Below are 15,493 nucleotides of genomic sequence, written 5' to 3'. Positions count from 1 at the left end.
AAGATGGTTGTCTGCACTGACAGCTACTTCTTTGATAATATGGCAGTTCTTGTGCGTACAAAGCCATAAAATCTTATGTGCGCAACGTGCTGCATAATGTAACTTGTTTCACAATGCTACACTTCACAGTTTTATCATTTACTGTTTCGCTACCCGTTATTTCGTAGAGAGCATTGGAATTTCTCTCTCTCACAAAATGTTTTCAACCAGGAGACTGCCTAGCAGAAGTTAAATGGACTTGCGGGGCATATAACCGGTAGAAAAATGACCGACGTGTTTTTAGGGTAACAGGATGGGATGTAGGGAAAGGACGTAGGCAGAGGCAGGAGAGAGTCGAATAGGGAGCGCAGTCTAGGATATTTGCTGGCATACAACGGGTTGCGGTTTGCGCAGTGCGGCCTAACTGGACATCGTTGAGACAGGCCTTTGTCCTAGAGTGGACGGAATGCTAATGATGATGGTGGTGGTTGTGACAGTGGTAGCGGTAAGAGTATGATGGCACCATTCTTACGTTTGGCTGAATTAATATTTTAAACAGGTCGCTCATTGTGCAAGTATCAAATGTGGGCATCCACCTAGCACATTTAGCTGCAATAATCTACCTAAAAGCCGCAGGCACGTCAAAGGTTGTCAGAAAGGCGTGAGCGTTTGCGAAACCCATAAAGAAAGTAGAGTTTACTCACTTCTGTCTTCCAAGGTCCGGATAAACTTTATTAACCTTGAACTGCAGTTTATGCTGTCAGAAAACAGAGCTGAGTCAATCACATGTTACATATTTTGCTTTTGTACTCCAGGGTGCTGCTTCTAATCAGCCATGGCCAAGAGTGAACAGGCAGCACAGGCGAAGCAGAACCGTGCCGGGGACGCCTCTTGGGGACAGGCAGCATCACCGAGCCAGAACTCTGCCGGGGACGCCTCTTGTGGACAAGCAGCATCCCCGAACCAGAACTCTGCCGGGGACGCCTCTTGTGGACAAGCAGCATCCCCGAACCAGAACTCTGCCGGGGACGCCTCTTGTGGACAAGCAGCATCCCCGAACCAGAACTCTGCTGGGGACGCCTCTTGTGGACAAGCAGCATCCCCGAACCAGAACTCTGCCGGGGACGCCTCTTGTGGACAAGCAGCATCCCCGAACCAGAACTCTGCCGGGGACGCCTCTTGTGGACAAGCAGCATCCCCGAACCAGAACTCTGCCGGGGACGCCTCTTGTGGACAAGCAGCATCCCCGAACCAGAACTCTGCCGGGGACGCCTCTTGTGGACAAGCAGCATCCCCGAACCAGAACTCTGCCGGGGACGCCTCTTGTGGACAAGCAGCATCCCCGAACCAGAACTCTGCCGGGGACGCCTCTTGTGGACAAGCAGCATCCCCGAACCAGAACTCTGCCGGGGACGCCTCTTGTGGACAAGCAGCATCCCCGAACCAGAACTGCGCCGGGAATGACTCGTCTGGACAGGTAGCACTGCTGGACCAGAACTCTGCTCGGGACGCCGCATAGGCAGCGTCGATAACGCAGAACTGTGTCGGGGATGACGCGTATGGACAGGCAACATCGCCGATCCAGAACTCTACCGAGGGCGACTCCTTCGCTTTCTGGCGCCATATTCCTCCCCCTCCGCTCGGCTTCCTGCCCAGATTCCAGCTGGATTCCTGCTACGGCGGTTTTGCATGGCCACCGTACGATCCCTATCGTCGGTACTGGGATGGAAACTAATCTGGTTGAGATGGAGCCTACTATGGTTGCCCTGCACCGTATGCGCTCCAAGCCACTACAAATTTTCAGTATCATTCTACGCCCAAGAGCAACGATCCTCATCATCATCATCATCAGCCTGACTACGCCCACTGCAGGGCAAAGGCCACTCTCATGTCTCTCCAATAGACCTTTCTACAAATTGCAGCGCCGCGCCATCCCCTAGCGGATCCGCGCAAAGCATGATGGGAGAAAGGAGCGATCGCCGCCCGCGTCGGCTGCTGTCAAGCGTGTTGCTGTGTTGTGCCGCTGTTTTCAGGAGTTGTGCGTCTTCTCGTGCGCGTTGTTGGTGTCTCTTAGCAAAATGTAGCAGCGCACTGCTGTGCTGGTTATGTGTTGGTCTTTCTGCAATTCTGTGGTGACTCTTTTAGACATTCGAAATGTCTGCAAAGGAGAATCGCGGCGGCGGTTAAAAGTGCTGCGTACCCGGCTGTAGTAACAACGCGAGAAAGGACATCAACATTTCATCGCTATCGGAAGAGACGGTTGTATGCTACTAATGCTTGCCCAACTTTCCCCTTTCATCGTACATATATGAACGCTTTCTCACGCAACACCACATCACATGCCCAAGCGGTGGCTGAAGCATTGTCGGCGAAACAGCCCTCCTATCGCACGGACACTTATTCGCGTCGGAAAAGGCATACTATTGCGTTCCGAATAAATGGCAGCAACGTTGCCGCATACACAGTTGCTGCTGAAGTGGAAACAACACGACCCCGAACGATCAGTGCAAGACCAAGCTGTCTGATGACTTAACAGCAGCAGCAAACAAAAACACACCTGGAAGCTATAACACGCCCCAAACGAAAAGGGCACACCCATTTCGGGCAGCTGGACAGCAGCGGGACGCGGAGCGATGTGCACATGCGAATCTCCAACTTCGGCTGGTGACCTCGGCAGAGGACGTCGCGACTAGGCGACTAGCCTCAAGGCCACATGCAATGCTGCTGCATAATTTTCGTTTTTTTTAGGCCTTAATAAATAGTTTTCACCACCACAATGGGTCCATGAGCGGCGAGGGCTGTATACATGCATTGGGCGAACGCCGGTCTTATCGTGTACTGGTGCTCGGCTGGTGATCCATGGCCGCGGAACGCAACATCCAACTGTGTCATGCGATGCAATAGAACAGCAGACACAATAGGAGGAACAATTAACAGCGATGGCGACGAGATGGCAGAGAAAGGCTTTCCAGTGGTCAGGCGCAGTCGGAGAGACGGACGAAAACACGCGAGCGCGGTGCCGCGACGGAAAGGCAGTATCTTCAGATTCGCTGCTGCTCGGGTGATGGATGAAATCAACCGCAAAGTGGAGTCCCGAGATTTGCTAGGTTATAGAGCGTGCGTCACACATGGAGGCTGCCAAGCGTCTTTGAAGTGCGTTCAAAAAATGCCGCCTATGGGAAAAAAAACTGCAGCTGAGCCAGATGACTCAGCGTGCCCGTAAGCAGCACCGAAGGCTCCAAAGTCAAGCGGCGAAGTCGTCGTTAGCGGGCAATGGACGCGGTACCGCGTCTCCGTAGCGCGTTAAAAAAATTCCGCGTAGCAGGAGAAAAAAAAAAAAAACATCGGAAACGAAACTTCTGCTCCTTGACTACGGGATAGACGCGCAGCGTGGTTGTAAGCAACGCGGGAGGTTCAGGAGTTCGAGATCATCGTTCGCGAGCTAACGATATGCTCAGTGGGCGCGGTAAGATGTTGGCAAACGGCTGTTGGCCCCGTCGTGACTTCCCAGCTGCGCAAACTTTCAGGGAGCCGATACAGTGAGGGATTGCTGAGTTCCGTCATGGAAGCTTAATTAAATGTTTGTTGTTCGGGCCTCTTTAACCGTATCTGCAGGCATGTCTGGGAAGTAATGCAAGTAGACATCCTAGAAGGCAGGTGTGGCGGCTTCTAAACGACAGATTTCATACTTAACGAGGTTATTTTAAGAAGTAAATGGGACTTTGCACCCATGCCGAGGCTGCGATATTCATAGGTGTTTGAATTACTTCTGGAAATGTCAATCACTTAATATTTTATTCCTTAAGACAACTGTTAAAAGAAGCCAAGGGAAAATCCATATGGTGCCTTTCTGGTGCAGTCGGTGCTGCAAGGTGAGCACTAACGGGCCCTCACTTCACGAAATTTAGTGCTGTTACTGCGACTTCAGCCGCAATTTAGAGGTGTTCTGAGCGAATGTAAGTACTACTCAGCGGAGCCCTGGAATAGGGGCACCGACCCTGTGAAGAAGGAAGATGGACTTCTTTCCCGTCTGCTACTAGCACCTTTCTAGAGCAATAAAAGTCTTTCCTACCTACTTGTTGCAATTCACATTGCCGGTAAGACAAGGAAGGTCAGACGGTCAAAAAAAGATGCGGCCACACGGCTGACGACGTGGACCTGCAAATCTACTTTGCACCGCCGTATATTGCGTGAATTTAACCAAACCAAACCACGAGGAGGCAAGCGGCGCGTTGTGTTGGGTTTTACCCGGTGGAACTAAAGGCCCTACATAATCTAGGCACTTTAGGTGGAACCACGGAAAGAAGGGCTTTCAGTTTCGTCCGAGATCTGCACCCAAAAGCTCAAACTAGGGTGCCTCGATGGCCAGCGGCGGCGCGCGGACATCAGGTACCCTAGCTCAAACCCGAGCATCCTGCCGTCTTGTAGACGCGTGGCTAGAAGCAGCCGCACCCGGCGCAGACGATGCAAGGCGCGAGCCAGCGTAGACCAGTTGCGCAGCAAATTCACCACGTGACCAAGCGCCGCCTATGGACATGGTCGCAACCCTAAAGATGGTCCTCATATCTCTGAGTTTATAAAGCCCCTCAATGAGTTTAGGGGACCCGACCGCGGCGGCCGCGTCTCGATGGAGGCGAAACGCAAGAGGCGCCCGTGTGCAGGTGGTCGAAATTATTCCGGAGACCTCCACTACGGCACCTTTTTATCTCTTTCTTCTTTCACTCCCACCTTCCTCCTTTCCCTTACAGCGCGGTTCAGGTGTCTGCCGAGATATGTGAGACAGATACTGCGCCGTTTCCTATAAAACAATATAATCATATTTGTCACAGTAATAAGGTCCAAGGTTTCAAGACTGCGCAGCAGTTTGGCCTAAAACTGCACCGCGCAATGAGTCTATGCTGTATTCATTCGTGCTATGCCTCCCTCATAGCACTCGCTTACTTTTGTAAACAAACCACCCACACGGCCACCGCGCGTCTTACACCGCATGTTAACAGCTCACTGCGACGTAAAAACGCAACATTTACTCGTGCTGACTCTTTATATCAGCGTTTTCAAGCATAATTTCTGTAAGAAATGTGAAGTTTTTTTTTCGAAATGAGCCAGATCCACCAAAACAAACTTAGAACAAGGCCATAATTTCTTGTCTGAAAGGAATGCGCTGCTATTCAACCTAGTACCTCACAAGTTTTATGGGGCAGATAGAGCAGTCGAACAGCATTAATCGCCAAAAATTTACGTGCATAGTTTGGCCTATACAACAAAGGAAACATTGGATTTGGCTCATATAGAAGTGAAGCATTAGATTCAACCCAGCTTTCTCCTCGAAACTTTATTATTACTGCAGTATGTTTCAGGATACATTCAAAACAATATGGAAAAATGCTTGTGCTGTGACTTCAGCAGAAAAAAAAAACTTGCAAGTATGCGTCACCCACTTTACACTCATACATGGATAGCAGGCCTGTCCTCCTGGCAGCGTAAGCAGCCTTCTTCGCAATCTTCCATGGGCTCATTTTCTTGACAGCGACGTAAGGCAGCCTCAAAATACGCAAGTTCTTCGTTTTCTTTCCATGACACACCAAAGTGAGTCACCAGAAGGTTGGTCACGTCTCTCACCTTCAGTTCGTTGAGGTGGTGTGCATACAGCTCGCACTGTTTCAGTGTTTGTACAAGGGTCTTTCCCCTCTTTAGGACCGATACAAAATTAGACACCGAAACCCTGTAGTGGGGTTCGGCTCTAATTTGAGGGCTTCGGCCTGTCACATTTCTCTGAATGTAAAAAACCTTCGTTTCAGTAATCTTGAAAGGCAGGTTGGACGTTGATCTCATTACTTCCGTACAGTACGCCTTCCAGGGAACGTTCACCAACCTCTTCATACCCGTCGCAATCCATGCGGAACTAAGTCCGTCAAAGCAAAAGTCTTGAAAAAACAAAGGAGCTCGCGAAACAGACCACGCAGTCCGCGCTATCACGCACGAGCACCGCCGGAACGAGCCTACAAGGAGGCTGCCATGTTGGCTGAATCACGTGGTCTCTGGGTGAGTCTCCTATTGGTTGAACGGATTTGGCTCATTTCGATCCACGCAGTGGAAGGATTTGGCTCGTTTTCGATTTGAAACGTGATCTGCGGGCTAGCTCAGTTGGTGTGATTTGACCCATTTTGTTCTGATCTGTTTTTTAAAGCAAAGTTGACTGGCTTAGCTTGCCACTACAGTTGGGGTTGCGTTACTTTCGGTTTGTGGATTTGGCTCATTTCGAAAAAAAACTCCTCATCTGTTTTCGTCTCATTGCGAGCAAGGCACCCGTAGCGGTGCCGAAACGTCAATGTTTCTACGTATTTCTGCAATGACCATGGCGAGTGCCCATTTCTTCACATGCAGATCACCTCGTACATCGCACTTGAGATCCGACGAATCGGTTTTTCTGAGATTTCATTGCGGGCATCAGACACATCAATGGTATCTCCAGCATCGCTGCCGACGCCATGTCTCGCGTCGGCTTCCTTTCGTCGACCCAGCGCCTTGTGTATTCAGGAGAGATGCGGGGTCTGACTTGCACGGGGTTGGTAAAATGTGTCTAGGGTCTGCTTAAGAGCCTTGAAGTGAGACATTCACGATATTCCCGAAGCTCAAAACCTCCGGAAGGTAAGGACGATCGTCATCCTCACCCCTGACGACCTTGTTAGTTTCACAGTCGTCATAAGTGCCCGATTGTGACCTGATAACTTTTAGATCTGTCCTGTAGCATTTTTCATTCCCTTAATCCCTTCCCTGACAGCATGGTTCAGGTGAACACCCAGATTGAGTCACTTTTCTCACTCATGACCTTTTCTTCACAATCCAACGTAATCCCAGAGGGATAACTGCTGCGCAACAGATCGCAGTTCTTTAGCACCTCCGCTTCTCTACTGGTGGATGACCTTCAGCTTCGCGCTGTCTCCAGTCGCAATTACCTTCGAGACTTCTCGCTGCTCCAGAATATTCGAGGCGGCTCTCATAATCTCAGGATCTTCCTATCTATATCATTATTTAAATCTTTACTTTATTCGACCTGAGGCTGGCGAGCTTTACACTCGATTAGTATACGCACTATCGTTGTCCTGTCCTGCACGTGGAAATATAAAGCACCGCAGATGTCCTCGCCTGCAGCATTTCGCCCTGGAGCTCCTGACCGAGACTTAGGAATGCAAAACGCTTCACAATACGCTTTTGCCATCCCAACGCACGCGCGGCCCACCGCGCCATCTGTATCACCGCTGTGTCGTTGCAACTGCGAGCACGAGGCCATTTGTTTATGCCAGTCGACTGCGTGCGCCGGTAGCTCAGCGGCCTTGGAACGTGGTTCGTGATTCAAGGGACATCGCTTTGGTCGCGAGCAAACGCGGCTTTTTCTTCTATGTCGCTATGTCTCACGCCTCGCTTTTACGGCGCGTGAAAGACACTGCTCTGAGCGAAGAGTTTTGTACCGAACGCACGCGAAAATAGCGAAGCTTTACAACTGTCTCACTGCGTCCCGCAGGAAAGCGCGACCGTACAAGCAGGACGTGACCTTGGCCCCGACTCGCCCACCTAAATCGCTGCTACTTATGACTGAAATGGGATCGCCGAAATACCAGGAAGGAATTGTCGGTACATAAAAGTAAGCCTATTCAATGAAACAGAATTGAGGTTTGCTTACCGCAGCCAGAAAAGGAGACAATCGATGTGCGAAAACGAAACCCTCAATCAACGCGGGAAATTGTTGGAACATTTTGATTTTAAAGAGCAGCAGACTGAGCAGAATATGGTTAATGAGAGAGAAAGCTGCAAGACTGGCGGATAAAATAATCCACCGCAGCATTCAAACTAAGCCAGCGAAAGGTCTCATCAAACCACAAGGTGATATCACACATGGTTTTTGTTCAAACAGCCGAAGAGCATCGAATGTGTGTACGCTAGAGAGGCGCACAGAACACATTCAGGCTCAAAACGATAACACCGGTTTCGTATTGGTGTGCAATGCTATGGGTAGCTTTGTACTAGTCGCATACTTTTTAGGAAAGCACAGCCTCGAAACAAAGTAAACATTTAGTCTTGAATAGTGAAAACCCCCGATGAGAATGTCTTCGGTTCCCCCTCCTTGGCACATAACCATCAATTTTGCCAAATCTAAGAAAGCTTGGATTTCTTTTTCCCTCGGCCCCTGCGTATGTTACGTGGTCTGCCCCTGGCAAAGCCTTACATACTTTTTTTTTTTTTATCTCTTTCTAACACGTGCCTCTTAGAGCGAGCATCGCCGGTCGCTGTCATACTAGATCGAACCACGCCCAGATATGTGTCCGCTTCTCATTAGCGTGAAAGCCTTATGCGTCCCATTGGCACAAAAGCCGTTGTCCGTCCCCCGTCGGCGTCCACAGCGCGAAATTCCTCAGTCAGGTCACCAATTGCTCTCGCATGACGTCAGCAGTAGACCATGAGACAGTGACGTCTACAGCAAATAAGAACAAATAAAATTTCTTCCGAAGGTGCGGGGATTATACCAGGTGTTTCAGGGAAGACGTTCAATAATCCGCAAAAAAATAGGTTTTTTGAGCTCAAAATATAGCTTTTTCAGCATAGTATTACAAGCGTTTGCGGACACCAAAAAAGCGGTGAATCATTTTTAGTAAGCTGGTTAACTTATTTTTGATAATTAACTTTTAACCAGTAGAGTTAGGCGCCTAGTTGTAATTTGAGATTTGTAGCCGGCCCTTAGTAATAATCATATCACTTTTAGAATGTTGAAAGCGCAATTATCCTCGACGCTGTGACTCGACAAAATTTGGCTACATCGTGCCAAAATACACGCGCTTTCGAAATGTATGCAGGCAAAGCCACTTTTACTGTGCACGTAACTATAGTCAAAAAAGCCAAACTTTGTCGAGCCATAGCGCCAAGGTTAACCGCTGTTTTCGAAATTCTAAAAACTGATATCGCTATTACTAACGACCGGCTACAAATCTCTAATAACTACTAGCCACCTAACTGTACTAGCTGAAATTAATTATTAGAAATTATTTAGCCAGGGAAGCTGAAATGTTTTTTTTTTTTTTAATTCGAGAAGAATTCGGATCTAGGAAGTTTCTAGGTAAGGCATGCAAAGTGTTTTAGCACTAGCATTTAAAGTAATGATGTAATCATCAATTAAAACAGCGACGATGTTCAGGCTTCTCCTCGCTGCGTCGGGAAAGTGCGAGGAAATTCGTAGTGACATCATTATCGACGCATTCGGCCATTTTAAACTCATCGAACTCTGAACCACTTAGTTGCCCTTTGAGACGATTCGCCGGTTTTCTGGCGTCCGCCAACACTGGTACCACTACGCTGAAAAGGGAATATTTTTTACCTCAGAAAACCTATTTTTGAGAATTATTGAACGTCTTTGAAACATCTTGTATAACCAAGGAGCTTCAGCAGGCAACCCATAGGCCACAAAACCGCATTACTTCTTGGCGAATAAAGGTTAGCCTAGTGTATGCGTTTCCTTACGACTGTATGCTAATGAGTAGATGTGCGCCATTAGAAAGGAAGCAATCTTTAATGAACCTCGCAACAGAGCTCACGATGAGACAACGCTTTCGCATTCAGATCACGAGAGCCGCCTTAGGGGCCCTCCGCAATTTTTCTTACCGAGTCCATCTCTTTTATTCTCCTTATAAACGTTTGCTACCTTACTCGCATTTTAGCGCAACCTTGAGACAAGTGCCAGCGCTGCTTGGGGCCCTACAGGATAGGCACAAAGTGTACACGAAATATTCGGTAGATATGTACTGCCACCTTCCGCGCATCTGCTGTAACGCGCCTCGCGCGGCCTTCGAAAACCTAGGCGACCGGTACAAGCATCCTGCGGAGCGGTTTTCCAGAGTACGCCGAAACCATGAGACATCCACTGTTTCAGCGGTGTTCGGAGCTCGATAAGCGGGACGCCGCAGAGATGAGCACGCGGTATACCGCACATACAGTTGCGCGCTGCGGACACACGTCCGCGGCCATTTGCGTAGCTGGCCGGCTGGCTCGGTCAGCAGTTTTCGGCCAACTTGGCTCCAGCCCCGACGTCACGCGCTATGTCGCTGCAATGCCGCGACGCCCCAAGCAGCTCCGCTCTCCGCTTTTCATACCGCGTGTTCATAGTGCTCCTTTAATGTTGCCGCCTGGGGCTGTCAGGGCGGCTGTCGCATTACTTTTCGCGCCATTCAACGAGCCGGGGCGCATAACTACCCACGCTGATGCAGCACCGAACACTTGCAAGCATCAGACGTTAGCGAGTAGATTTCTTCAGCACATTTGGGGACTTAATTGGCATATACTTGTGTCGGAAGAATGTAGAAAACGCATCCCAAACAGCTGCAATAAACTCGCGACTGCTCTTTGGATAACGGACATTGCTGCGGTTTCGTTCTTACTTGTGCACGGGTTACGGGGGTGTCACAAAAGGCTATACAGGCGTGCTACGAAAGTCAGCCGCTGACGTCAACGCCTTGTAGCGCGCGCCGCACGCGTCACCTTTGCAGCTCAAAGAGCTCTGCTGTTCGTGCATACACCGGCCGTTTGTGGAAACTTGTATTTCTTGTTTGACTGTGTCAAAACTTCTGATGCCACGTATTTGCAGAAGAAGTTGTGTTCCCAGGGAGGGGGAGAGAGAATTTTTAATGCGTAGCGTCCCCCCGTGTCGGAGAAAGTGTGGCCGTCGGCGGTGTTCTCTGAAGCCTCCGAGAAACACCTGCCACGTGCGACTGGCAGGTGGCAAAGTGGAAAGGAGAAATCCAATTTCCATTTGTATGGGAGAGGAGGGAAGGCCGTAAGGTGGCTGCCATGGTGCCCAACCTGTGAGTGGCTGTCGTGGACGAAGGAGGTTCTGATGCGGATAGAGGAATGCGCAGCCTGATGATGGATGCCACGGGAACAACTAAGAACTAAGAGCTAAGAACGGTATGTGTATATACCAGTTTTTTCAGGGAAGCCAGTCGGTAATTTTTTAAATAGTATAGGGTTTTGGGGGTAAAGGGAAGCTTTCTGCGGCATAGCAACGTCAGTGTTGGCGGACATCAAAAAACAAGTGAATCAAGTTGATTAGTAAAGTGATTAACTATATTTAATAATTAACTTTTTAACTATTACCGATAGGCACCTGATTGAAATAAGCGATTTGTAGCCGGGCGTTAGTAATAGCCATATCAGGTTTTTGAATTTCAAAAATGCGATTACTCTCGCCGCTGTGGCTCAACTACTTTCGCCTACATTGTGCCAAAATACATGCGCTTTGGAGAAGCACGCAGGCAAAGCAACCCCTCCAGAGCACGTAACTAGTCGAAATAGCCAAATTTGGTCGACCCAGAGTGCCGAGGGTAATCGCTTTTTCAAAATTCGAAAAACTGATATGGCGACTACTAACGGCCGGCAACAAATCTCTAATTGCATTCAGGTGCCCATTATTAGAATTTAGTTACTCGCTTTACTAGTCAACATGATTCGCCTGTTTTTTGACGTCCGCCAACACATGCATTACTATGCCGCAAAAAGGTTCACTTTACCTCAAAAACCCTATTTTATAATATTAGTGATAGGCTTCCCTGAAACACCTACATACACGCTGATGTGCCAGTTACCTCTAGGGACACACCAATACATGTACTAAGAGTCTATGCATAACGTTCTCCATCAATTTTACGAAATTTTTCTCGCCGAAAAATGATTCTGATTACTTCTTCAATCAGTGATATCTAAACAGAGAGTATCAATATAAGACAAGGTCTTTTCATTTTCACCATAGCCTCGTAACAAGTTTCGGTCACTTATTAATATATTTAACAAAAAATAACAGTTACGACTGGAGACAAGAGGAAAGTCACACAGCACAAGTATTTCGCTTACAACTCGAGGTTACTGCGCTAAAAATTGGAAATTCAGGCACACGAAAAGTTGACCTGAAGTGGAAGAGATAACAAAACACGAGTGTCTTTAGCCAAGGAAAAAACAGCTACAGACAAGATAGAAATAACCTGGCGTTCAGTTTCGTTCTATAGGCAGGGGCTTTTAGACGAAGACGATGACCGTCGATGGCCGGAGCCGGAGGCGGTACAAAAGAAGACGAATATCACTCTGCTAATGATAAGCCTGAGGACATCATCATCATCATCATCAACCAGGATGAGGTTGGCGACGACCGCTAGCAGTGCCCGGCAAGGCTGGCGCGGCACAACGTTTCCCGCATCCTCAGCCTCCATTGAGCACGACGCCGTCGACAGCGTCAAGCCCGAGCAAGGCATGGGGTCGTCCGCTACGCTCCTCGACGAAGAGCAGTGCCCTGTCGACGAGTACCAGGTCTCCAAGGAGGTCGTGCGAGGCATCCAGAACCCGGACCCGATGTGGTTTGGTGCGCTGACGTCGGGACCGCAGTGCGTCGTCCAGCAGAGGTCCACACTGGAGGTCTGCGTGCTGGCCGACCAGAGAAAGGCCGCTGCAGAGTCGAGCCATATCGAGAACAGCGGCGGATACGTGTTCCAGAACCAGACGGTGCCGCCATAGTTCAGCTCTGGTGGCACGCCATTCAGCTAGCCGCACAACTTGTACCGGTCAGCCTCCATTTTCTACTTGCCTTACTTTTCTACAGTTTATTTTTTTAGTCTTCCCAGTCTGCTTCCGCGCACTCATACACCGCTGCTTTTTGTCCATGCAGAGAGGGCTTCCGCTATCCTCTGCTTGGCCGTGGGGACACTCGATCGCCAAGAGGACTTCTTTAGCGTGATCAGCTGTCCGTAACCAGCACAATTATGGACTACGGCCCTTGTGGCGGAGCTGACGGCGCCACTGCGCATGCTCAATAATAGTATGCAATCGATTTCTCACCAAAAACTATAGTAATTGAGGATACGTCTGGAATGCGTTCGCAACTGTAACTGCGGTTGATCTCTCAGTGCTCTGCCATTGTCATTTTCACTTTCCCTGTGCAAAATCAAAATGCGCTCACGTTTTCATAAAGTTCTCTTCCAAATGTTTTGCCTTCAGGTCCATCACGTGCGCAGTCGAGAGACCCCCCCCCCCCCCCGTGAACATTCCTCTGCGGCTTCGTGTTTGACTACCTGGATTTGGCCAGACACGCTTGTGTGTTTGAGCAGTCGCCTGGCTTTATCCACGCGTTCGTCTACATAATGCTGTGCGGTCGTACAAACGCATAGTTGAGGTCTGCGTACCAAATCTGCCCTGCGTTACTTTTACTCAGTAGTCGACCTCAATGGCCACGCTCAACGATTTTTCAGGGTTCTAATATTTTAGGCTCGGCGTCCAAAGTGACGCATCACGCATCTACACTGTACCATTATGGCTGTGCTAGAAAGGCTGTAGAATATTTGTACGCAGATGTTCGGGGGATTTTCTCCGGGGTAACTAGCATCTGCGTTCATGCCGGAACCGGAAACATCCCCGTCGACCTGGTGGCCAAAAATACTGCTGTCCAGGCAAACTGAACTTGGGAGGGGCGCCCCAGAGATAGAGATTAAACGTTTCTTTCTTAGAGAGGCACACATGACGGGAGACAACAGTCTCCGAAACCAAGGACCGTAGGGGATGTCTTTTTTTATTTGTGATTTTCATCAATGGGAGATTAATAAAAGCAGAAGAAAAAAAACCGCATGCCGACGGCAGGTAATGCATCTGTCTTCTGGTTGGAATCCTTATTCCAGATGCCCATTGATGATCGCAATGGCCCTTACTCGGTTGACCAGCCTTCGCTGGTGCTGCTCTAATGAGCTGGCCAGCGTCGCCTCCCAGCTAGCTCGGATAGGGTAGCAGAGTTGGATACGCGGTCGGTCCCATTGCTTTTGGGAAACTTCTAGAGTTGGTGGTAAAGCGTGGGTGGGCTGTCACCTGCACATACCCAACAATTGTGGACAACATTTTACAGCGGGAACCGTTGATGAACACATTTTTTTCATATAATGAAAGATTTCACTATAACAATCATTACCTCATCAATAACAATCAATAACAGTCAAAAGCGTTCCACACTGGTTTTCTATGGCAGTCTTAACTATTCCATGCAGTCGATGGAAACACACTAAAAGAAATACTGTGCTACATATCAGAAGAATGGACCATCACCTTCAATATTTCCATAGAAGTATCTTACAATTTTCCCATTTTAAAAATTTGTCCTAGAATATTGGGCATGGGACAGCTGTGGGTATATTGGAGGGGTAAAGGGGAAGGAAATGAGGTTTAAGATATGTCCCCGTCTGAAGCCAGCTTCAATTTGAGGCGTCTCGTCTGGTGAAGGATCTGCGTGGCGGGTGAAGGACTCTGCGTGCGTCACTGTAGTGAGCTAGTGTTAACGCGTAATAGAGTGGGTGCGGTGATGCTCCACATCTGGGTTGGACAGCGCCTCCCGCAGGGCCCAGTTGGTGTAGCCTTGGGCCAGTGGATGAGCACACATTTGCATGGAGGGAGGCGTGCCCAGGGGTCCAGACGATTCGCACAAGGGGTGCTGTCGGTCTCTGTGAGTGTCATGTTTTTTTTTATATAATTATTCCCGTATTATGCGCTATCACTCCCCGTAGCAAAGTTCAACAGCTTGCTTCCAGAACTGTGACCGTTGGGGTGGGCTACGCGAATGGCACGCGGAATACTAGCGTTACAGCGTGTTTTGCAAGACGTGAGATGTTGGCTGATCGGAGCGAGACTGCCAGCTAGAGGGTGCCTTTCTGGTTGGTGAACACAGCAACCCACGCCGCTTCGGTATGGAAGAGCGAGACATCGCCCCATTTCCAAATATCGCGGCCAACGCCTGAGCCCTGCTGGTGCGTTATCCCTGGTGCCGTTCGGGGTGCATGTTTCTCGGGATCGAAGCCACGGAGATATGTGATCAGATCCGTTAGGAGAGTCGAGGTTCGGATGTTGGTGGGTGGTGGTGGTGAACTCCTTATTTCGCCTTAAAACCAGTCCAGGAACCGGTTGCGCTGGCTTAGAGGAGGTCGGCGGGGGTCCCTTGGGATGTCGCGGCCTTCACCGCCAGCGGATGTTGGTGGGGGCCTTGATAGAAGGTACTCTAGGTGGCGTAGTACCGATATGCCTTGTTTCATTAGAGAGGCCGGGAGGACAAGGGTGTAAGGAAGGATGTAGGTGCAGAGACTTTTTTTTTTATATGCGGATGTAACGAGGGCGTCCTTTTTCTTGATCTCGGTTTGTGTTAGATTCTGACGACAAGAAACAGCAGAGGACCTGACTATGGACCAGAACATTCGTGATGTGGATGAAGCACGCTTCGTATAGTCTCCAACGCCTGCTAGTGAGTGCGTCTCGTCAGCAGCGTGACTGTCTTCATTTCTTGCGTCAGGAGATGTATTGTGTGCTTCGCTTTGCCGTCCTCCTGCACGTGCAGGCCGATTATGCGCAGGCGCGGTTTTTACGTGATATGGTTCCCTTCTAGGTGCAGGACTCGCATTTTAAATTTTTTTCACTTAGCGAAACAATGTGCACTTTCGTGTTTTCTATTCGGAAG

At 49.2% G+C, this 15,493-nt stretch overlaps 1 protein-coding gene and 1 pseudogene across 3 annotated transcripts in view; both read left to right on the top strand.

Annotated features, from left to right (window-relative positions):
* The window catches only part of LOC149349685 (importin-7-like), a 44,220-nt gene that overhangs the window by 7,886 nt on the left and 20,841 nt on the right, over positions 1–15,493 (top strand). The window contains exon 2 of one of the 2 annotated variants that reach the window (XR_016289419.1): positions 795–924. The exons of the other annotated variant lie outside the window; for it this stretch is intronic. The gene's annotated coding sequence lies outside the window, so the exon portion shown is untranslated. Of the gene's footprint in view, positions 1–794; positions 925–15,493 lie in introns of those variants that run through there. 2 annotated transcript variants of the gene reach the window in all.
* LOC149349689 (uncharacterized) lies at positions 11,608–13,988 on the top strand (annotated as a pseudogene). The gene is made up of 2 exons (XR_016289418.1): positions 11,608–12,572; positions 12,677–13,988. The product of XR_016289418.1 is annotated as an uncharacterized LOC149349689 (transcript).

The sequence above is a fragment of the Amblyomma mixtum genome, chromosome 3, assembly GCF_055824585.1.
Source record: "Amblyomma mixtum isolate Tamu chromosome 3, ASM5582458v1, whole genome shotgun sequence".
Classification (NCBI taxonomy): Eukaryota; Metazoa; Arthropoda; class Arachnida; order Ixodida; family Ixodidae; genus Amblyomma; species Amblyomma mixtum.
This window is presented reverse-complemented; position numbering and strand designations above follow the sequence as displayed.